Raw genomic sequence first — 23,868 nt, 5'->3', positions numbered from 1 at the left:
ATTTATTTTCTGTTATAAACTAAGTGGCTATAATTCAGAAGTGTTTTGTGATGGCACCAAACTGGAACGTAGTAAAACTGCTCACTCCATGTTGGCAAAGTGTAACTGTTGAGAAATGAGGGGAGCAGAGTTTTACAGAATTTTAAATTGTGATTGAAATATTTTAACTCTGAGTATTTTCAATTATAGAAAAAGGTTAGGTGGATCTTCACAATAAAGATGTTCATTACAGCATTCTACAACTAGCATGGTCTATGACACAGAAAGACTTTTCTGAAAAGGAGCATACAAGTCTCTCCTCCTGTCTCATTGGTAGGCTCTATGGGTCAGATCAGTCTCCAGCTGTGAGTAGTAGGGACAGACACTACCTGCCTCTCAACTTGGAAGTTTTTGAAAGCACACCACACAATGATAATTAAAATATTTTAATCAGAAAGTGGATAAAGTTACTTTTGCCCATAGTGATCAAAATTGTACCCTAAATAGCAAAATAATACAGAAAATTCCTCTAAGAATATCTGAGGTCTTTAGAATCCACCTGATTTTATGATCTTGTGATGTACCTTTCTTCTTAATTGTAATTCCAAAATCCAGCTCCTTGTAAAATTAAATATTAGGAAGCAAGGCTTAAAAACAAACAACAATAAAGTGGATGATGGAATGACCCAAACCATCAAGAACCCTGACTCAAACTATCCTATCCTTCAACCTCTGCTGTATCCCATATTCCTTGATATTGCTTAACTTTGAGTTTAGTAAATTTTTTTGTACAAAATGAAGAGACATGTCCCACATAGGCTCAGTGGTCCTGTCTGGTCAGGGTGTTGTGTTTTCCACAACTGCTGACCATATCTATGATGGTATGTATAATTATGATGGCTTTGGCAAACCATTCAATCATATTTTCTTTATTTTAACCCTGAAGTTGTTGACATTATCTAACACATGCAAAGAGTTTACCATCTGTTAAAAATAGTTCTTAATACATTTCAACTCTTTGTTTTTCCTTAGTAATCTAAGAAGCATTCTAATACTTAAGAATTATTTGTAGAGCCATATGAATAATACAAAATATCTTAAATATATAACATTAAAGTAAAAGATGAAGGTGGTGTTTTCTGTTGGTTTGTATTATATTATTTATTAGAGGTACAGTGCCTGAATTTTGTTGTTAACATCTGAGATATTTGCTATTTTGTTCATAAAGATAAATGGGATAGAAATAAATTCAGAGGCCTGTAAAACAACAAATGTATATTTAGCAAATTGTCTATAGGTTGGGTAAATAAATTACACAGAGGTTGTACGTCATCACCATTCATGACTCCTGTTTAGGGGGCAGAGTTGTCAACTACAATCATCAGCAAACATTTTTTGGTTAAATTTTTAAGATACTTAGTCCAGTTCATCGAACGTCGGAAGTTATACATGACCACTTCAAACATAAAACACCAGAACATGCTTAGGGATATTCCTGAATGTTCACCAACAGGAAGCTAAAATAATGCTGGTCTAATAGAACCATGTTTGGTGACTTCATTTGTTTAATTACCAAATGAATATCAAAAGGTGTGTATGTTTTTGTTTCTGTGACTAATAACTGAAATTGACAGTTTAAAGTAGGAGGATTTGGTCTCTCTCATGGTTTCAGAATTTCAGTCCTTGTGTACTTGCTTACATTATTTTGGGGGCTTATGAGGCAAGATATCATAGAAAACCCCTAGTGACACACTTTCTTTAGGTAAGCCCTAGGTACTTAAATCCCTTCAGACTCCCCACATCGTACTAAGAGTGGCCATCATACTTTCTACACAGTATTGTGTGGGGTGTTTGAAAAAAACCCCACAATTATTAAATTCAGAGCGATGTAATGGGCTTAAAGTCTGCTGAAAAATTATTGCAAGAGAAAGTAATGTAGCTTAGATTGAAAAGTAAAATTCAGGCAGAAATATTATAGAGAAAAGATCACCCTGAAAAAGCATTATTATATTATTATTAAATTCTCATTTCACTTGAATTGGGAAGTAATGGTAATTAAGTGATTTGGGATAAAGAACAAATAACAAAGACAAAGACTTTAAAAGTGTCAAACCTCTGAAAGTTATCACAAACATTTTTTTGGAAAGAACATTTACATTCTGTAGAGCATGACTTCTTTATTTCTTTATTTGCTAGAAAAAGTAGTTTAAATAGTTAGCCCTTGGCCTTGTGCTTTTTTTTTCTGTTGCTAATATAAAATACCTTACAAAAGAAACTTTTGGAGATAAAGTGTTTTATTTAAACTTACAGTTCTGCATTGAAGTTCCTCATAGCAGGCTAGTCACAGAAATGGGCTGGAGGATGTGCCTCATATGGCATCCATAATCAAGGCGGAGAGACTGATGCATGTGTGCATGCTTGTGCCCCACTACTGCCTGTCTCATTTTCATCCAACCCAGAGTCCAAAGTATGAAAGAGTGCTGCTCAACTCCTGATGAGTCTTCCCACTTCAACTAACCCAATTATGAAAACCTTTCACGGGCATGACCACAGAACAACTTAATCTGGACACATCCTCATTGAGACACTCTTCCCAGTCAAGTCTAAGTGTGTCAAGTGGACAATTAAAACAAACCACACAATATGCAATCTGAGGACCTTGAGAATATATAGAGGTGCAAATCAGCCTGTTGTTGTGAGGTAGGAAAAAATCATACTCTTAGATAATCAAGGTATCCACACGTGCAGAATATTTGTTCTTACTAACCAGGGCATCTTCATCTTCTCTCCCAGTCCTTTGTCTGCTGAGGTTCGAAGGTCTGTTCTGTGAAAAGGATTCTTGGCAGCTGTATGTCCATCATTATTCCATTTCTTTCTGCTAACAATTGATATAATAGTATGCATGATTACACGCAGAAGACAGTGTGTTCCTTCAGAAATAACTAGCCTTTTCCAGTCAGTATTCAGTATCAGTAGTTGGCTGTGTTCACTTTGGTCCATTCTTATTACTAGTTTTATTTGCATTGGGATCGTTGTTACAGAAAATATAACTGTGTAGATTGGTATAGTCTTGGTTCATTCTTTTCAGGGAAAGGCTTTAAAGGAACTGAGGGTTATACAGAGATGCTGAACCTTCAGTATGTTTAAAAAATATGAACCATAGGCTTCCTTCATAACAGTATGTTTCATTTTGAAGGTTACTCTCCAAACATATTGTGTAGAGTTTGTGATTACAGTTGAAAGTAAGTTATTAAATTTTGGTTATGCCTTCATTTGGCACTCCATAGACTTGATTCTTGGTTTCTTCATAGCCAATGGAGAAGTAACATATAAGTATGTTTGAAGCATGTTTATTGACAAAGATCTGTTATGAAATCCTGTATAATGTACTGAGTCGCCATGTAAATGTTTCCTCAGTTTCCCTGGTGTTATATAGCCAAAGGATGGTGCAGTTGTTTGAGGAGAATGGCTTCTGTCTTCACAGTTGCTGCAGTTTTGTATGTTTCTCTCTCTCCTTGCAACTTACTTTTTTCTATTTATACTATGTGGATATTTTTCTAAAAATTTATTATGACTATATACAACACTAACTCTATGCTTCAGTAATGACAGACACTATTAGTCAGTACAGTTTGGTAGATGGAAGACAATCTGCCGGTGACTTGTTTTCTGAAAATTTTGTTAAGAAGACATAGCCTTTCTTTGACTTCAGATGACATTGCAAAACAAGGATGTATAGAGACGCTATGTCTGGAAAGATAAGTATAGTGTCTCTCATGAACAGCAAGCAGCTTGGTTTCTTTTCTATCATAATGATGCCTCCTTCAGGACAAAAACCAGGCTGACTTGTTTCCATGTAGAAGACTATGGCACACATAGGCCCAGATTCCTTCTCTGTGGCACACATATTACATCTAAAAAAGCCATATAGGCTCGCCTCACATCTGTGAGGACAATTAGGGCTCAGAACATCTATTCACATGCCAGAAATTGGATCATGTGTGATTTGAGCTTCCATGTCTTTTGTCAGAAGTTTGGAAACTGAGTTTTGCATAAATAATGCTAGCAGGTATAGTTAAATCTCATATGTTCTATAAATTATTAAAAATGAGTAAAAAATGCAGGAAATTGTAGTGTGAAACAACACAAAATGCAAAAATGGGAAAGGATATAGGTTCATATACTTAAATTTAATTCAGAATTTAAGGAAGCATTTAGTAATTTTTATATCATTACTAAAGATATAAATGTAATATAGTAGAGCGGTATAAAAATGTTAGCCAATCTTAAATTGCTTGTGTTTGAGAAGCTGAAGGCCAGGTGTGACAAAAGATCATCTCAGGAATTCTATTGAAGTCAACAGATTTTATTCTATAAAAATACTGTACAATATGTGAAAGGTATGCACAAGCATAATATTTTATTAATTAAATCTGTTCCTTAATGATTTCATAAATGTATATAATGCTTTCTGATTACTACTTACACCTCTCTCTTATGTGCCACGAAATGCTGTGAATGCTCATCTTATTTGAAGATGTTTCTTATATTTATATCTGTTCATTTATTTGTTTATTCTTTAATTTTTGTTGTATATGTGATCCACTCAATCTAACTAAGGTGTTGAGTCTGGTATTATCCGTTGGACACTGGTGGGCTCACTAGTGGGTATACAATAGAAGATATTGACATGTCCCACTTGGAATCCAACCACACTTCAGCATAGAAACTGAGTAGAGTCCTATAAGTGTTTATTAACGGGCACAGTCTTACACATGTTGAGTGCTGGTAATTTTATTGCTGTGTGTTCATGACAGGGATGTCTGTCAGGACCAGAAGACAGCATTTCACAAACCCTCTTCCTAGCTTCTGCCTCTCAATGTTATTTATGCAGCTTCTTCTGAGATATCCCCCAAGCCTTTGAGGAGATGATATAAATGTTTTGTTATGGATGTGAACTCAATCATTATTTACTCTGAGCACCATGAGTAACCATAAACCTCTCACTTATATCTATTAGCTTTGATAGAGAGTGATGAGAATGGGTACCATTGTTCTTGATCTTAGAGGCAAAGCTTCTGCTTTTCACTGTTGAAAGTTTCTGTTGTGCTCATATCATATGGGGTCTGTATGGTGGTGTAGAATGTTCTCTTTACTCTTAATTCATTGATAAATTTACCAGAAGTGGAGAAATATTTTGTCTCTTTTTTGGCCTGTTGTGGTTTTGTTCTTTGTAAATGGTGAATTTTCTCATGGATTTGCATGTGGTGACTAAACCTTTTATTTTAGAGATATATCTTACTAGATAATGCAAGTGATTCTGTAATGAGCTGTTGGATACTGTTGCTAAGGATTTGTTTTGAATGTCATATCTGGACTCAGCAGTAATAATTCTCTCTCTCTAAATTTCTCTCTCTCTCTCTCTCACTTTCTTTTTTATACTTATAGAGTTCAACTAGGAAGTTGTCTAGCAATAGCATTTAGGTTACATGGTTGCTTTACAAACTAACACAGACAACTGCCCTCACATCTGCTTTCAGATTATCTTGCACACTTGAAGTCAACTGATAGCACAGCACCTCTGACACTGCTAGGCACCATGCTCATCAGTCCTTCATCTTCTTGGGGAAATGCCATTACTTACAAAAAGAAGTTATTCTCGATCATAGACAGTGAAGGTATATTAAAAGCAAAGGTATATTGTTTCATAGAATTTCCAAGGTCCTTCAAAATATGTTGATTCTTTCCAGCTATTGCTAGAAAATTAAATATAGATAGTTGCTTACATTTTCAGATTGAACAAACAAACACTTAAGATTTTTCTGATCTTCAATTATAGTTAAATAACAAGACCTGGGGATTTAGCTCACTTGATAGAGAACTTGGCCTGTGTTTGCCATGTTAAAATTGTTCTCTCCTCAGCATTCCACAAAACTGGACATGATAATGCATGCTTTCAAATATATTTTGGGTCATATACGTTTCTTAATTTTAGGAGTAAAACTGCATGTTATTCATCATTTAGTTTGTTTTCGATATAGCTTGTGCAAGATTTAATTATAAAAACCCACAAGGTTTATAGACTCTTCTAATCCATTACATACATTATTCGGGGAAAGCCTATTTTAAAAGCTTTGTGTTGCTTTATAAAAGAGACTCAAAAGCTTTACCTTCTGCACTTGGCATTTTAACCATGGTGGTAAAGTATTCTGCACATTTAAAGTGCCTACTGTTTTTATTTTTGCTTTTACTATATATTTTCTCTTCTCTTTGAAACGTGTAAAACTGCAGGAGATGGAATGTTTAATTTTCACCATGAATTATTCAGATATGTTTGTTGGCATTACCATTGGTTCAGATGAAAACCAATGTCATCTAAATGCTGTTTAGTGACTCAGTTTTTCTAACATTTCTCAGGAGACTACTTTTTCAACTTGGCTACAAAGCTTGCTAAATTAGCAGCTAGAAGTTTTTGCAAGAAACAAACCCAGACCTTACCTACCTATAAGTACCTGTCTAATTTAAATCTAATTTTCTAGTATCATATAATATGCAAATGACTTAAGTTTTATATGTTTTGTGGTTCTCCTGTACAGTTTGGAGGTGTATGCCAAGAACAAATGAATACAATCAATCTACTTAAAATATTCTTTCTCTAGTTATCCATTAGTCTTCAAACAATTAATGTGCATAGTGTGTCCTGAATTCAGCTATGAAGTATACAGATAACATGCCCTTCATGAACTAACTCTCTGGGTTTTTATTTCTTAAAATCTGTAATTATGCAAATAATCAAGATTTATTTATAAATATATCCATATGACTTAACATATCACATATTTTGCACATTTATTTTGAACTTAAATACCAAATTAGCATCATTATTGACAATATGATTTGAAGTTTACAATTACTCAAAATCAACAGTAACCATATTCCTGGAGACTACTAATTAGCTGAAGAAAAAGAAAGTCATATAGGAAGTCAATGTAAAAGCTCCAGGAAACCTACAACCAAGTGCAGGTGTTTTCATATTTAGTTCCATAATTAAGAATAATATGAATCTGTTAGGGGTTTTATAAGCCATGTCATTCAATGTGGATCATTGTGAATGAGCAAGCCTGGTTAAGTTAATACCACTGTAAATGCCAACCAGGGTTAGGATAATACCAGGGCACATCTCAGATGAAACTTAAAACATTGCTGAACATTGTTACAAGTAAGAGGAAAAGTTATAATTATACACCACAAATTTGAAAAGAGTTTTCTCCCCCAGAGCCCTGAATATTGTCTTATCCATGATCAACTAGTCAATAATTATTCTAAATTCTAGGACAGATTTGTACTCTCCCAATTCTATCTACCTTCTCAAAAAATGGGACCTACTTCTTGTTATAAGAAAGCACATGGTTTCCTGAGGAAATGGATACTTTAATGTTGCATACACAATTAACAATCTGATGCTTATATAATATCTTAGAATTTCTGTTGCTGCAATAAAATACTAGGCACAAAAGGAACAGGGCTTATTTCAGCTCACTGATCCATGTCACAGTCCATTACTTGAGAAAGTCATACTTAAGAAGGAGGTCTGTAACATGTCTCTGGTGTCTGGGACTTTCTTGTGGTTCCCCCTGTTTTGTGCCCTCCACTGTTACATATTTCTATTTATTCTTCTGGACCTCTGGACTTCTCTCCTGATTCTTCCCAATCAGGATCCCCCCTTTCTCTACCTCCTATGACTGCAGTAATCATAGTTGATTTAAAACCTGCGTAATAATGAAAAAGGTAATCAAGATGAAGGAAGCAGTGCTGTGAGACAGAGGCAGGCAGGTTTCTGAGTTCGAGGACAGCCTGGTCTACAAAGTGAGTTCCAGGACAGCCAGGGCTATGCAGAGAAACCCTGTCTTGAAAACAAACAAACAAACAAAAACAAACAAACACTCCTCAGAAGACTTGAATATTACTTGAATTATCATCTTTCCCTGTTTCTCATGAGGATGGATACTGTACCATCCTTCTCACAACTCCTATGGTAATTATAGGAAAGTGGTACAGTAATAATTAAAGATCATTAAATGAGCTAGATGATCTAATAAAAATCTCCTTATAGCACATAGAAGACCATGGTGTGCTAACAGCCTAGAAATAGTGCAAGAATATTAGCTAGTGGTGCATACTTCATATATACATTATGTGCTTTTAGTTAATAATATTAATATGTTGTTCAAACTAAATTTCAGGTAGGGTATTCTATGAGGGTTATTTTTACCAGGAATTTAGTACCATAAAGTAATTCACTAACTATATAAAATATGAACATGTGCCAAATAATCAGTCAATAATGTACACAGTACAACGTGTATAACTATAGAGAAATGATAGATGAATTGTGTTTAATATGCTCATTAGAATCCAAATTATTCTAATGAAAACAATTATTTATTTATATGAGCAATAAGAAAACAAAAAATAACATTGGTATCCAACGGGAAATTAGTGTCACTTCAAAAACTGCTCATTTGTTGAATAAAAAATATCTGAAAGAGGGAACTAAACCAAATAACCAGATAATACAGGCTTTCTTTTGAAGAGGTTACATATTAATAAGATTGTAATAATAGGACTTGTAGAAATGTATTTGTGAATGAGAGAGTTCACAAGCCAGTGAGAACCACAGGATAAGACAGTATAAAATAACATACTACAATGTATATTAACCCAAAATTAATGAAATATATGTGGAAATAGACAACAGAGAAACTGTATATGTATAGAAAATGTCAAAGAAAATAGTGGTAAAAGGTTTACTTAGCTTGTTCTGTTTGTTAAGCAACACTTTAAGACCCTTATGCTATCATTTAAATGCAACAATGTCATAGTTTAAGAAAACTCTGAGTTTGCTGGTACTTGGCTGTCCTCTGCTTTGTATTCTACACAAGGGTGGGCTGCAGAATTTTAGCTGTAATAGAACTAAAATCTGTACTTGACTTGGTAATGAGAATAAGAAACTAATTTTAAAACCAAGTTTCAATTTTCTTCCAGAATATATTTTTTTGCACCAAATGTGATCTACATAAGTATAGTTTCTACTGTGTAGAAAGAACAATTTACTCCGAATGGGAAATGATCCAAAGCTAGGTCACTCAAGATGAGACTCTCACAGTAAATTATGCATCCTTTTGCCATCCTGCACTTACAGGACAGATGATGGGTAGATTAGAACTTGTAGGTAGCACATGGAGTATGGTGGACCTTGAAAATTACAATTTGACTGAATCTCATTGAACACTGACAGCTTGAGATAATGTAATGTGTAACTGTGATACCTCATGGCTGCTAAATATATCAAATTTGACTTAGCAGCTGAGACCTGTATAAGTAAATTACTTTAATTTAGTAAAAGTGACAATTGGACTTTAATATTTTTTAAAAATAAGTTATTATTATTGTTGTTATTATTATTATCAAACTAGTACATTATAATTTTTCAGAAGACAATTACAGTTAAATTGACTCCTGGATTCTTGTCCTGATGAATTTATAATAAGAAAGTCCTTCTAAGAAAATATAGTGTATTGTATAATTTAAATTTCTAAGATTTTTTGTGAGAGAGATCAGTGTTAAAATGTTTGCTTACCCAACTGAAGACTTTGGGTTTGATTCACTTCACTGAAAAAGGTGTGTTTTTAGTTTCTGCCATGTGCTCATTCACAGGCATCATTCAAAATGTAAAAACATTTAAACTTAATACTTGAAATACATTTTAAAGTCCCCTTAAGGAAATTACATACAAAGTATACTGAACATTTATAAAAAAAGTAATAGGGGGTTTCCAAAAGATAGGAATATAAGCCTTTTAAAATTTTATTCTAGAAAACAATCAGATATAATTTAAGTAAAAAGAAAGGTTAACAATGCCATAAAGGATAAAAAGAATTAAGATTTCTTCATCCCTAAGAACCACGGGCAACCTGACTAACCCAAGTTGAACACGAATTAGTGAGATGTTGATATAAAGTCTGGTGTGAACCCAGAAGCTCTACAGGGAAGACTTTGCTTGTACAATGGCTCAGAACTCACCTTTTCCCATTTTCTCCACCTGTCATTTTAATGTAACCCAAGTGAACTATAACACAGACTCATCTTCCTCTACATGGGATCATTGTAAAGAAGAGCTGCCGTCATGGAAAGTCAGTCTTCCATATGAAGTGAGGACATAAGGCACACCTTGAACAACATGTCTTTGAGAGCAGGGATGGAAATGCTTTCCAGAAGATTAGTAGTGTTAGATATTTGAATATATGGAGAAGAGAATGGAAAGACAGCACTGAGTGACTCCTTGCTTGATGACTGAGATTCCTGATGGAAAGCTTTGAAATAAAGCTGTGGCCATTTAGCTTCTATGAAAAAAAGGAGCCCTGAGGAATGGGGGACACACTCGAGTTATAACAAAAGCATCAATGTTATAATATCCAGTTTTCATGCCTAAGCAAATATTTATCAAGGGGGTAGGATATTTTAGAGGACAAACTTTTTTTTTTTTGGGGATTTCTTTTTCTTTTTTTTTTTTGATTTTTAATATTTTTATTGCATATTTTCCTCAATTACATTTCCAATGCTATCCCTAAAGTCCCCCATAGTGCCCCCCACTTCCCTACCCACCCATTCCCATTCTTTTGGCCCTGGCATTCCCCTATATTGGGGCATATAAAGTTTGCAAGTCCAATGGGCCTCTCTTTCCATTGATGGCCGACTAGGCCATCTTTTGATACATATGCAGCTAGAGACAAGAGCTCCGGGGTTCTGGTTAGTACATCATGTTGTTCCAACAATAGAGTTGCAGATCCCTTTAGCTCCTTGGGTACTTTCTCTAGCTTCTCCATTGGGAGCCCTGTGATACATCCAATAGCTGACTGTGAACATCCACTCCTGTGTTTGCTAGGCCCCGACAAACGTTTGATGTAGCTGAACTGTGCAAACCATGTAATGGATTCTTCTTCCTTCCAAAAAGTCCAACACCAATTTTGATATCTCTTAATATGCAGTGTTTAAAATACATTATCAGTATTTAAAATACATAATCAGTGTTATTCGTAATGTTTTCTACATTAAAAATTACATATTCACACTATTGTCATCATAGGGATTAATAATTATTTGCAGTATTTGCCTATTTATTATTCATGGACAGTCACATTTAGCTTCAATTGGGATTACTTTTATACATACAATCCATTAAATTATTTAACTCCATAGCTATTCCACTGTTCAGTAGCATCCCTTTGGAAATATACTTTGATCATCGTTACTGATAACATTGTAACTAATTTCAGATTTTCATTAACCTAGATCTAGCTTTGCAATGAAGGTTGTCATTGCCCCACACCTACACATCATGGCTGACAGCTGTTTTCAGAATTCTGGTTCTAGGTGAGTAGTGCACAGGGAGCAGAGCTGCTATAATGACCAATCAGTCCATTCAAGTTGTGATGTATGGTGCTCCCTCTACATGGTCTGAAAGAGAATACAGTGCAACCAGAAAATGAAGTGAAGAGAAACCAACTGCAGTGCAGTTAGTTGTTAACAAGGCATTTGCCTGGCCTAAATACCGATGCTGATGATACATGAATATTGACCAAGCCCGTATAGATCTCTTCTACAAAGACAAGGAGGAAAGAAACTAACTTGGTAAACGTGCCATCTGCAAATAAGGCCTTTGGATATAAGTAACTCTGTGTGAGAGAAAACCACACTGACCACCTTTGTGACACTAGATCTTCAGGGTAGACACTCTTGCCAAAGTAAACAGGGTGACTTCCAACACTGGGTATATGTCACGCTACAGTGATCCTAAACTTAGTTCCCGACTAACAGGCATCCCATGAGGTTGGCCACATGCCTATCTCCTGCACCATTTGTCCTCACTGAGCTTAAACCATCTGGCTCCCCTCTTCGTATTTACTTATACATCAGGTACACTTACTTTAAATAATCTGCACCTGCTATTTCTATGTTTAGATGGTGTTCCTCCCAATAGTGTCATAACTCTTTTTTTTATATATTCTTTACCAAGCCCAAATGACAGCTTTACAGAGACCACCCATCTCAAAGAAACACTGTATGAACTCACTGCTTCCTAGAAGTATTATTGATTTTTCATAACGATAATAGTTACAGTTGCTGAAACCATCTTACTTGTTTGTCTCTTTATTATGTAAGCATTTTCTCTTGTTTGTTGCTTGGATCGTCACACGAGGTAAGCCTTCAGTAAGTGCTGCTTAGTAGGGGGATACACATACTTTTATTACTAGAATTAGTATTCAGTCTGGCAGATTTGGAACAACACATAGAGGATAACCAGAAATGCTTTCTGTCAGAAGTTAGATGTATTTTGGTTATTTTAACATCATACTGTCTTGGATTGGGAAAAGATGGATCTTAGGTTGAGAAGGAGATTCTTGACTGGTTTAGAGTGGGAGTGACACATCAGAGCCCCTGGATGATGCAATAAAAACCAATTCTGAGGTTGAAATCATCTGTATAGGCAGAGCCAGTCACACCATGCAATGTAGCCTCAGCAACATTGACTATTGAGGAAGCATGAATGTGCATTTTTCCCCTTGGTGGCACTGTCTTATATTTTAATCAGTGCAATGCCATATGGCAATGCATCCTGATAACAATGGAAACCTCATTGAACTCTACCCTAATTTTGCCCTGGGCATTTCTTCTTTTGACAGTGTCTCTACCTGTACCATTTATCTATAATAAGCCACAGACACAATTCTTCTTGATTTCCTTTCTTCTGTGAATCTGACAGTGCCTGAGAATGGTTCTGAGAGCTCAACAAAGTTGTTGTTGGTATTGTGAAAGCTGTCAAAAATACGACACTCTTGGTGACTAGGCTCTGCAGGTCATCTAACTCTGACTAGCCTATAATAACAGGAAACTCCTAGCAGTTTAAAAGCTTTTTATGTGGTAGACTTGGGTAGCCTGTAAAGCATTAGGAAGTTAAAGGTGTATTTTTATTTTTATTTTTATTTTACAGAGCTGACTTAGTGACTGGGTCAGTACTACACACTACATTTTTAAACCCTAATACTTGTCACCTGGATTGATAGTATAAGTGTCATTTTAGAAATATTTTATTCTTTTTTTGTTGTTTGTTTTTTGTTTTTGTTTTGTTTTTCGAGACAGGGTTTCACTGTATAGCCCTGGCTGTCCTGGAACTCACTTTGTAGACCAGGCTGGCCTTGAACTCAGAAATCCACTCAGAAATTCCTGAGTGCTGGGATTAAAGGCGTGCGCCACCACACCCAGCATGAAATATTTTATTCTTTTTATAGAAATAACATGATAAACTGTAAGTATAAGTCAGTAAGCTATGCACTAATCTGAATTGCTCACCTTCCAGTATTCTGTATGTGAAGATAAGCCCAGACCCACTCTTAGACCTTACTACAGAGAGCTGTTTACACTTACATATATCCATCACCTATGGTGACTCCTGTCTGTATCCATAATGACTGATTTGTTTTATAGTTAATGTTGTGCTTTGGCAATGTCATGGTTTTGGCAAAGACGCATATGATGTTCTCTTTGGCAGACCCTAATTCAGCTAATGGAATTTTTAAAAGATGGAAAATTTGAACAGTTTTAGCCTGAGAAATAGTGAAAATTAAGTGAAGGAAAAGCTTTAGAAGAAAAATCAATGTATACCTCAGAAGTTCAAAGGCAAGTTAAATGGAATACGTGCAGCAATTAAGAATACTTCATAATCTTTATTATATGAATACTTTTCCTAAATAGTATTTTGTTAAAATATCTTCTAGTTTTAAAATTATGTAACTCTGAAAAGTAAATTAATGATTTTATTTAAATAGTTTTTCATGGAATACTTCAGCTATAATAATTAAATGAAGTATTATTTTCATATTTATTGTAAATTAATTATATTATGTTAATGAGACTCTTTTTACACAATGGTCATACTATAAAGATTCTGAAAACACAAGTACAGTCTTCTCAGATTTAGAACTGAGAAAGAAAGTCATGTGCTTTTCTGGACTTTTTCAAAAGCAACATCGAATTGTACCTGTGTGAACTGATTTATTTAATGGTGTCCAGTGAGTGCTCTTCTGTTTCTATGGATCCAGCACATACTAAATTCCAAGGAAGATTTTTTAAAATCAAAGTTTTTAACTTTTCTGTTATTATGATAAAGCAATTCCCACATCTGTTTTAGAGATGGGAAAAGTCTTACAATAGATCAGTGTAGATGTGATTTTATATTTAATTTATAGGTTTTTAGGGTAAGGGAATCCATTCATTAGAAAGGCAAACATTATGAATTATATTTTCTGTAACGAATTAATATATGTCCATAAAGTTTCTTAGGAAACATAGATTGAGATTATTTTGTAGAGTTTTAATAAAGGGATTTAGCACTATAGCATTTTGTTTTCACATATCTTTGGCACGTGTATGTATGTGTGTGTGTGCGCGTGCATGTGTGTGTGTGCGTGCGTGTGTTTGTTTGTGTGTGTGTGTGGATTTGTGTATGTATATGTAGAATAATCCCAATGAATACTTTATGAGATATCTAGTAAGAAGCCGTAAGTGGCTAATGATTAGCTAGAATGGTTATTGGCAAAAGTTTGACAAGGTCACAGTGTAGCTGCTATTATGTCCATGTTATACTGAGAATATTTGCTTCTCCCAATATCTAAGTAGGTGCTATGTTTAGAAGAAACAATTTTTTCCAATGCTCAAAAGCCTACTCACTTTTTATGAATTATTACATATAAAATAAAACTAGCATGATCAGAGTTTAATTTTAAAGGTTGAGAAATTTAGGTAGGGGTTTAGTATCTAAAATTAATGATTTTACTGGCCAGTGTTTTTGCATTTTACTCCTTTTTTTTCCATTTTATGTGTATGGATGTCTTGTCTGCATGTATGTCATGCACCATGTGTGTGCGGTCCCTACAAAAGCTGGAAGGGGGAGTTGGATCCTCTGAAAGTTTTGTGTTACTGTACATTGCGAAATGAAGTGTGTGTGTGTGTGTGTGAGAGAGAGAGAGAGAGAGAGAGAGAGAGAGAGAGAGAGAGAGAGAGAGAGAGAGAGGAGCCACACCAAGTTCCTGTGTAAGAGAACAGAGAACCAGGTGCCCTTAACCCCAGAGTGATCTCTCATTCCTGTACTTAAGCACTTAAATCTTGGGCCGCTCTACTTTTAATCAGAAAATAAGGAAAAATGTATAATTCATGGACTCTTAATTTTATTTACCTCACTATGCTACACCTACCTACAAAAATACACACAAATCAACTACATTCTTTGTATATGTTTATATGTCAGCACATTATTTTAGTGGATAATGTATTGTTTTCATTCACATTACAAAACGTATACACAGTTTTCAGATTTGAAGAGGAAAAGCTTCCAAGCACTGAGAGAATCAATGCAGTTAAATCAATGTAGGTGAATTATATCTAACATCTGTTAAGGTCTAGATTAGCATGACAAATATTGCTTTTTAGATATTTTTAAGTCTGACTTGATAGTAGATAACCTTATGATTTGATAGCCTCATGAGGCAACTCTTTCCTTTTCAAAGAAATACTATTGTGTAGTGGTATGTATTTGTTTCTCTAGTTTTTAGCAGTATCATAGTTTTTGTCTTTGTCACAATGTAGAGTTAACAAGACTAACACAGCATGTTAGAAGTCTCTGTGGAGTGGATGAATCCAAACACTGCAACCATAGCACGTGCTTCAAGTTTATAGCTTCCTAATTTCAATGTCACTGTTTTAGCCAATAGGACATAGGCTCTGGAGATCAAATTTATGCTTGTCACAAACAAATGCTAATGCCTATTTTACTTGTTTTAATAGATACAGTCATTTCTTTGCTAGAATGCAGTTATCTGCAAGGTGTCTGGGAAAAGCAGTCATTTCTGCTAGACTGTTACATCCCTAGAGCTTAGAAAGCGAGTATTTGATTTACTTCATTAGAAATTGTAACAGTTTCTGATATCAAAAGATTTGTGAAATTATAAGAGTATTTAGTATTACAAGATTTTTAAATGTTTGCTTAGAATATTCTTAGACATACTTGTGTTTGGATTTACTACTATCCAATTTACTAGTCTTTTGAATTATTTTGTAATTTGCTATTCCGGGAAATAACCAGGGTTTCTCAGTTTTCCTCATAAATCTTGGATAGTAGAGAATTGGAATATGCATTAAATCAAAATTTAATGGTGTTTAAATAGTACTTTGTCTTGTTTAAGCGGGTTTTTCCAATTTGTAAATAACCAACAATTGCATATCAATTTACTTTAAGTGATTTGTATTTTTAATGAGATTGTATTACATGCTACATTTAACTAAAAAAAGCTACATAGATTTATGTGTGTACTGTGATACTGTAATATATATGGGCTCTGGAGAATATTTGGCCAAGCTGATTAACATCTGCAATCTCATGTGTTCCTGTAGTGAAGATATTTTACACTCAGAAGTTTTGAAGTACCTTTTTTTGATTAAGTAAATAATCAAGCACTGGCTTCTAAAACTCATTTTTTTCTAAGTGATATTTAGAACATGGCCAACATTATTAGTTTATCCCAAACACCTCTTTAGTCTCTGGCAACCACACATTTCTTCTCTGTCTTGGTGACTGTTAGGCATTTGATTCTGTGTATGAGTGAGACTCTATGGTTCTGAACCTGGTTTATTTTACCCAATGAAGATTCTTCATTTTCAATCTATATTGAAACAAAGGATTTTCTTCCTATTAACATCATTTTTACTTTTTATAAGTTGAGAATTTCACATATAACATAATATATAACAAATATATAACATATAACCTATACCCTATAGCTTATACCCTATAATATAGAATGTGTCTTGATCATATTTTCCTACTAGTCTTTCTTGTCAAACTCCTCCCACATCTCCTACCATTTTCCACACTGAGCTTCATCTGCTTATATTAAAACACACACACACACACACACACACACACACACACAAACAGAGAGAGAGAGAGAGAGAGAGAGAGAGAAAGAGAGAGAGAGAGAATTATAGGCTAGAATCTCAGATGAACTCTCTCTTTTTTTGTTGCTTTTTTTCCCTTTTTTTTAATTTTTAATATTTTTATTACATATTTTCCTCAGTTACATTTCCAATGCTATCCCAAAAGTCCCCCATAGCTCCCCCCACTTCTCTACCCACCCATTCCCATTCTTTTGGCCCTGGCATTCCCCTATATTGGGGCATATAAAGTTTGCAAGTCCAATGGGCCTCTCTTTCCAGTGATGGCCAACTAGGCCATCTTTCGATACATATGCAGCTAGAGACAGGAGCTCCGGGGTTCTGGTTAGTACATCCTGTTGTTCCAACAATAGGGTTGCAGATCCCTTTAGCTCCTTGGGTACTTTCTCTAGCTTCTCCATTGGGAGCCCTGTGATATATCCAATAGCTGACTGTGAACATCCACTCCTGTGATTGCTAGGCCCCGGCATCGTCTCACAAGAGACAGCTATATTTGGGTCCTTTCAGCAAAATCTTGCTAGTGTATGCAATGGTGTCAGCGTTTAGAAGCTGCTTATGGGATGGATCCCTGGATACGGCAGTCTCTACATGGTCCATCCTTTCATCACAGCTACGAACTTTGTCTCTGTAACTCCTTCCCTGGGTGTTTTGTTCCCAATTCTAAGAAGGGGCACAGTGTCCACACTTCGGTCTTCATTCTTCTTGAGTTTCATGCGTTTAGCAAATTGTATCTTATATCTTGGGTATCCTAAGTTTTGGGCTAATATCCACTTATCAGTGAATACATATTGTGTGAGTTCTTTTGTGATTGTGTTACTTCACTCAAGATGATGCCCTCCAGGTCCATCCATTTGGCTAGGAATTTCATAAATTCATTCTTTTTAATAGCTGAGTAGTACTCCATTGTGTAAATGTACCATAATTTCTGTATCCATTCCTCTGTTGAGGGACATCTGGGTTCTTTCCATCTTCTGGCTATTATAAATAGGGCTGCTATGAACATAGTGGAGCATGTGTCCTTCTTACCGGTTGGGACATCTTCTGGATATATGCCTAGAAGAGGTATTGCTGGATACTCCGGTAGTACTATGTCCAATTTTCTAAGGAACTGCCAGACTGATTTCCAGAGTGGTTGTACAAGCTTGCAATCCCACCAACAATGGAGAAGTGTTCCTCTTTCTCCACATCCTCGCCAGCATCTGCTGTCACCTGAATTTTTTATCTTAGCCATTCTGACTGGTGTGAGGTGGAATCTCAGGGTTGTTTTGATTTGCATTTCCCTGATGATTAAGGATGTTGAACATTTTTTCAGGTGCTTCTCTGCCATTCGGTATTCCTCAGGTGAGAATTCTTTGTTCAGTTCTGAGCCCCATTTTTTAACGGGGTTATTTGACTTTCTGGAGTCCACCTTCTTGAGTTCTTTATATATATTGGATATTAGTCCCTTATCTGATTTAGGATAGGTGAAGATCCTTTCCCAATCTGTTGGTGGTTTTTTTTTTGTCTTATTGATGGTGTCTTTAGCCTTGCAGAAGCTTTGTAGTTTCATGAGGTCCCACTTGTCAATTCTCGATCTTACAGCACAAGCCATTACTGTTCTATTCAAGAATTTTTCCCCTGTGCCCATATCTTCAAGGCTTTTCCCCACTTTCTCCTCTATAAGTTTCAGTGTCTCTGGTTTTATGTGAAGTTCCTTGATCCACTTAGACTTGACCTTAGTACAAGGAGATAGGAATGGATCAATTCGCATTCTTCTACATGTTAATCTCTCTCTCTTTAAAATATTTGCAACCCACATTCAAGAAATTTTCAAAGAAATCATTCCCTTCCTATAACTCAGCATCATCTCAGCAATGTAGATGCTGGTTAAAGTATATCAATATATGTAATTTGCTTTATGACTAGATTCAAAGACAGAAACCACCCAAACATCTCATTAAATAAAGGAAAAAACCCAAGACAAAATCAAACATCATATCCTCATAAAACTGGAGAATCAAGAGATACAGTAGATATAATCCAACATAATAAAGCCAATATTTTGGAAGTCCATAGCCAACATCGTGTTAAATAGAAGAAAAACTTGAAGCATTGTCACTAAAATAAGGAAAAAGGCATCCTTATTCAATATGAGGCTTGACGTTTTCACAGACCAATAAGACAAGCAGAAGGGGATAAAAGGATACACATAGAAAAGGAAGAAGTCAAATACCCTCATTTGCAGATGATATGTAAATGACTACAAAGACACTATTAGAGTCCCCCTCAGCTGATGAACACATCCAATAAAGTAGCAGGATAGAAAATTAATACAAAAAACCCAGTAGCCTTCCTAAATAGCAAGGATCTCCACACCGAGAAAGAAATTGGGGAAACAATCTCATATATTCCCGTCCCCAAATATCTTAGAATAAATATAACTGAGATGAGAGTGTTGTAGAGTGAAAAGAAGGAAATTATAGAAGATGCCAGAAGATGAAATGGCTTAACATGCCTATAAATTGGTAGGGATAGTATTGTGAATGTGACCACTAAAGCAGAAGCAATGCACAAATTAAATGAGCCCCATCAAAATTATAACATAATTCTTCATGCAAACTAAAAATAACCTTCAAATTTATTTGGAAAGACAAAAAACCTTGGTTGGCTAAACTAATTCTGAATGATAAAAATCACTGCTTGGGGTATTATAATCCCAAATTTCAACTTGTACTATAGAGTCAAGTAATAAAAGTAGTATAGTACTGGCATAAAACACACACATTAATCAGCAGAATAGACTTGAGGGTATACACACAAACTCACATTCCTACAGCCACACAAGATTTGACAAAGAAACTGACGGTATAGAACCGAGAGAAGACAACATCTTCAACAGATGGTACTTGTCAAACTTCATAGACACATGTGAGAGAAGGAAACTCCATCCTAATCTTTCATTCTATACAAAACTCAACAACAAATAGATAAGCACTTTACGATAAGAGCTGATAACACAAATTTGTTTGAGGAGAAAGCACAGAATATGCTTGAATTTACTCACACAGGAAAGGATTTTCTGGAGAGGCCTCTGATAGCATAGGCATTATGGCCAACAATTGATAAACAGGATTTATGAAACTGAAAAGTTTCTGTGCAGGATACCAACATCCTGTGACAGTTTTAAACAAAACTGTATTGATTAAACATCTAACACAGATCAAGATGTTTGCCCTGAACCTGGTTTCATGGGTTTTCCAGCCATTGATATTTTCTCTCATTTTTTTTCCTTGCTGTTGCACTTTCTAGATGTCAAAGTTTTAATTTTCCTGATATTTGAGAAATATTTATGTCTGTATTTAGCATTTTTCAGTACTTAATAACTATTGTCTATTAATAACTGAAAGCATGTCATAAATCTGCAGGCATTAGAGTTTGATGAGTTTTTACTTAGTCTTTTTATTTAGTCATTTGTATTTGTTGTATATTCAGAAAAATTATAAATGCAAAATTGTGACCATTACTTAAGACTTTTGTTTTATGATTGCACTCTACTTATCCGGTGCCCTCATGCCTTTTTAAAGATGTTCAACCCTGCCTTTTAATTTTGTGCAATACTGCAGTGTCCTCATATAAAATGATTCTTTTTATGTTGCAGTTCTAAGCAATACACAATAATGTTCCTGTTATTAAGATGTATAGAGCTCTGTATCAACATTATTAAATATTCATGGTTCCTCATTATTTCCTTGTTATTTTGCATTTACACCTACTAGGAGATGAGGAATTGTTGCTGCTTAGTCATCACTTACCTGTCATGGTTCATTCTGATTTTGCTTTTGTTTTATCAGAAGCCTGATTCACATCATTGTGCACTTTTTGTTGGAGATGCAATAATTAACATTAATTGACCTCTGGATTTCTTTTCTGTCACCCATGTGTGTGACTATCATGTTCCTACATAGAATGGACTGAGACCCTTCTTCCATGAATGTCTAGAAAGATCCAGAACTTAATTGTGGTAGGAAGTGTATCCTATCGAAAAAAATTATTCTCTTGTTTTTTTACACCCATTCAGCAGGGTCAGGTATGGGAGGAGACAGGAGAGAAGCCCAGAGGGCCACAAGAATGAATGGAAATATGCAGCTGTGGGGTGTGGGGAGCAGGGAGACCTCTAGAAAATCCCCCAAAACCTGGGATGTGAAAGGTTCTAAGGACTCAGTGGGGATGACTTTAGCTGAAATGCCCAACAGCGGAGAAATGAAACCTAAAGGACCATCTCCAGTAGATAGACAGGGCCCCCATTGGAGGGATGTGGCCACTAACCTACCTTGGAAATTTTTGACCTAGAATTGTTCCTCTCTAAAAGAAATGCATGGACAAAAAAAAAATTGAGCTGAGATTGAAGGAAAGGCCATCCAGTGACTGGCCCAATTTGCGATTCTTCTCCTGGGTGGGCACCAAACCCAGACACTATTACTGATGCTAAGTTGTGCTTGTAGACAGGAGCCTAGCATGGCTGTCTGTTGGGAAAAAATAAGAGGGGCCCAGAGAAGTCCTGGGGGAAAGGGGGCAGGGAAAAGGGGCCCAACGTCCAGCCAGAGTTCTTGTGCTCTGGGCAGGCGGACGCAGGTGTTGGAGGGCTGTCGGACACTTTCCACTCAGCCCTGAGTGGTTATTGCCTCTGACCCACTCGGCGTGGGGTGGAGAAGGGGCAGCCCCCGACCTGGGGACCCCAGGGCCACACCCTGGAGCCCCGGGGTTATAGGAGAGAGGGAGAAGGGAAGAGATTCCCAACATTTACCAGAGTCCACAGCGGATCTTGATGGAGCAGAGACTCTCTATGGTTTAAGAGCTGTATTATAGAAATGCAATGGAAAAGAGAGAAGGGAGAGAGAGAGACAGAGACAGAGAAAGAGAGAGAGACAGAGAGAGACAGAGAGAGAGAGAGAGAGAGACAGAGAGAGAGAGACAGAGACAGAGGCAGAGAGAGACAGAGAGAGAGAGACAGAGGGAGAGAGAGAGAGACAGAGAGAGAGAGAGGCTAGTGAGAAAGAGAGAGAGAGGAGAAAGGAGAGGAGAGGAGAAGACAAAGAGAAAGGAGAGAGGAGAGAGAGGGTGAGAGTGAGGGGTAAGAGGTAAGAGCATAAGAGTAAGAGAGCGAGGTGGGGGCTGAACAGCCCTTTTTATGGTCTTCACTGTTGCTAGGTAACTGGGGAGGAGTTTAGTCTGGAGGTCAAAAGTTTGGGCCATTGCTTACTTGACTACTGACCATGCTTCTCTTGTGGGATCTGTGGGAGGTGGTAACTTAGGCAGGGGCCAGAGTTCCAGAAGCACGAGGGAACACGTGTAGGTGAATTATGACCATCGGGGTTCAGACCTCAGCTCGACTGGAGACCAGCCTGCAATTCCCCACAGCTGTTCTCTGAGAGGCTTTACCAGCAGCTGACTGAGACAGAGCAGATGCTTATAGCCAATCATTGGACTGAGGTCAGGGACTCCTATGGAAGTGTTAGGGGAAGGATTGAAGGAGCTTAAGGGGATTGCAACACTATAGGAAGATGAAGAGTATCAACTGACGAAGACTCCTAGAAGCTCCCAGAGACTATGTCACAAACCAAAGAGCATGCATATTCTGGTCCATGGCACATATGTAGTAGAGGACTGCCTTGTCTGGCCTTAGTGGGAGAAGCTGTGCTTAATCCTATAGAGACTTGATACCCTAGGAAAGGGAGATGGGGAGCTGAAGAAGATGAGGGTGGGTGAGTGGGAGGGCTGGTGGGTGAGCACCTTCTCAGAGGCAAAGAGTAGGTGTCATGGGTGTCGACTTTTGGAAAGAAACAAAACATTTGGAATGTAAATAAAATGATAAAAATATAAACTAATAAATAAAAAAGATTCAAAATCATCAGTGTCTTTGAGCCTTTAGAACTGCAGGGAACTGGAATCAGGAAGCCTATTTCTTAATAGGTTTTATGTCAGAAGTACTCTTGGGTGGACTTGTCCATGTAAAGACCCATATAAAACCCCATGCAGTCACTGCATGGATTGTATTTTTCCTCTTACAATATTGATGACCAGGCCAATTCCATCCTTTATTTTTTTCTTTTCTTTTTCTCAAGCTACATTTAAACAATATTTGTGAGTATCATCAGATTAGACATGGCAAAACGGAATGGTGTTAAGATGCTATTCTGATGCCATTCATAGCATTTTTATTAGATATTTTCTTCATTTACATTTCAAATGCTATCCCCTTTCCTAATTTCCTCTCTGAAAGTCCCCTATACCCTCCCCTGCCCTGCTCTCCAACCCACCCACTCCCACTTCCTGGCCCTGGCATTCCCCTGTACTGGGGCATATAATCTTTGCAAGTCCAGAGGCTTTTCCTCTATCCTTTTTTCATCTTTGAGAAGGGCTCTGGTCTCTGAGTTAGTTGAGAGAGTGATCTTGGACCATCTACAAAGAGCACTGTGTTGGCTCATGCCAGAAACTGCAAACATGGTATTTTAGTGAATGGTTTCCTACCAGAAGGGAAAGGTGCAGTGCAAACCATGCCTTAGACGCTTAAAACACAAGAAGTGTTCTTTCTTGAATTATTTAAAAGTTGGTCATATGTTAGAAATAAATTCCTTTCACTCTTTTCAAAATATTTTGGCTATTTATTTGACTAAGTTCCTATAGAAAAATACCTCAGATGTATAATTGGTAATTATTCTTCCCATTATGTAGGCTATCACTTTGTTTGGATGGTAGTAGCCATTGCTCGGCATGAATATGGATCTGTTTGTGTTGTTCAGCATCCAGGTATCCAGCTTGACCAGCACCATATGTTGGAGATGC

General features: G+C 36.4%; 1 protein-coding gene across 4 annotated transcripts in view; it reads left to right on the top strand.

The window, feature by feature from the left end:
- Positions 1-23,868, top strand: part of Ccser1 (coiled-coil serine rich protein 1) — a 1,169,843-nt gene that overhangs the window by 163,089 nt on the left and 982,886 nt on the right. The gene's annotated exons all lie outside the window — the stretch shown is intronic.

Source organism: Mus caroli, unplaced genomic scaffold (genome assembly GCF_978045245.1).
Source record: "Mus caroli unplaced genomic scaffold, Mus_caroli_1 scaffold_7, whole genome shotgun sequence".
Lineage (NCBI taxonomy): Eukaryota > Metazoa > Chordata > Mammalia > Rodentia > Muridae > Mus > Mus caroli.
This window is presented reverse-complemented; position numbering and strand designations above follow the sequence as displayed.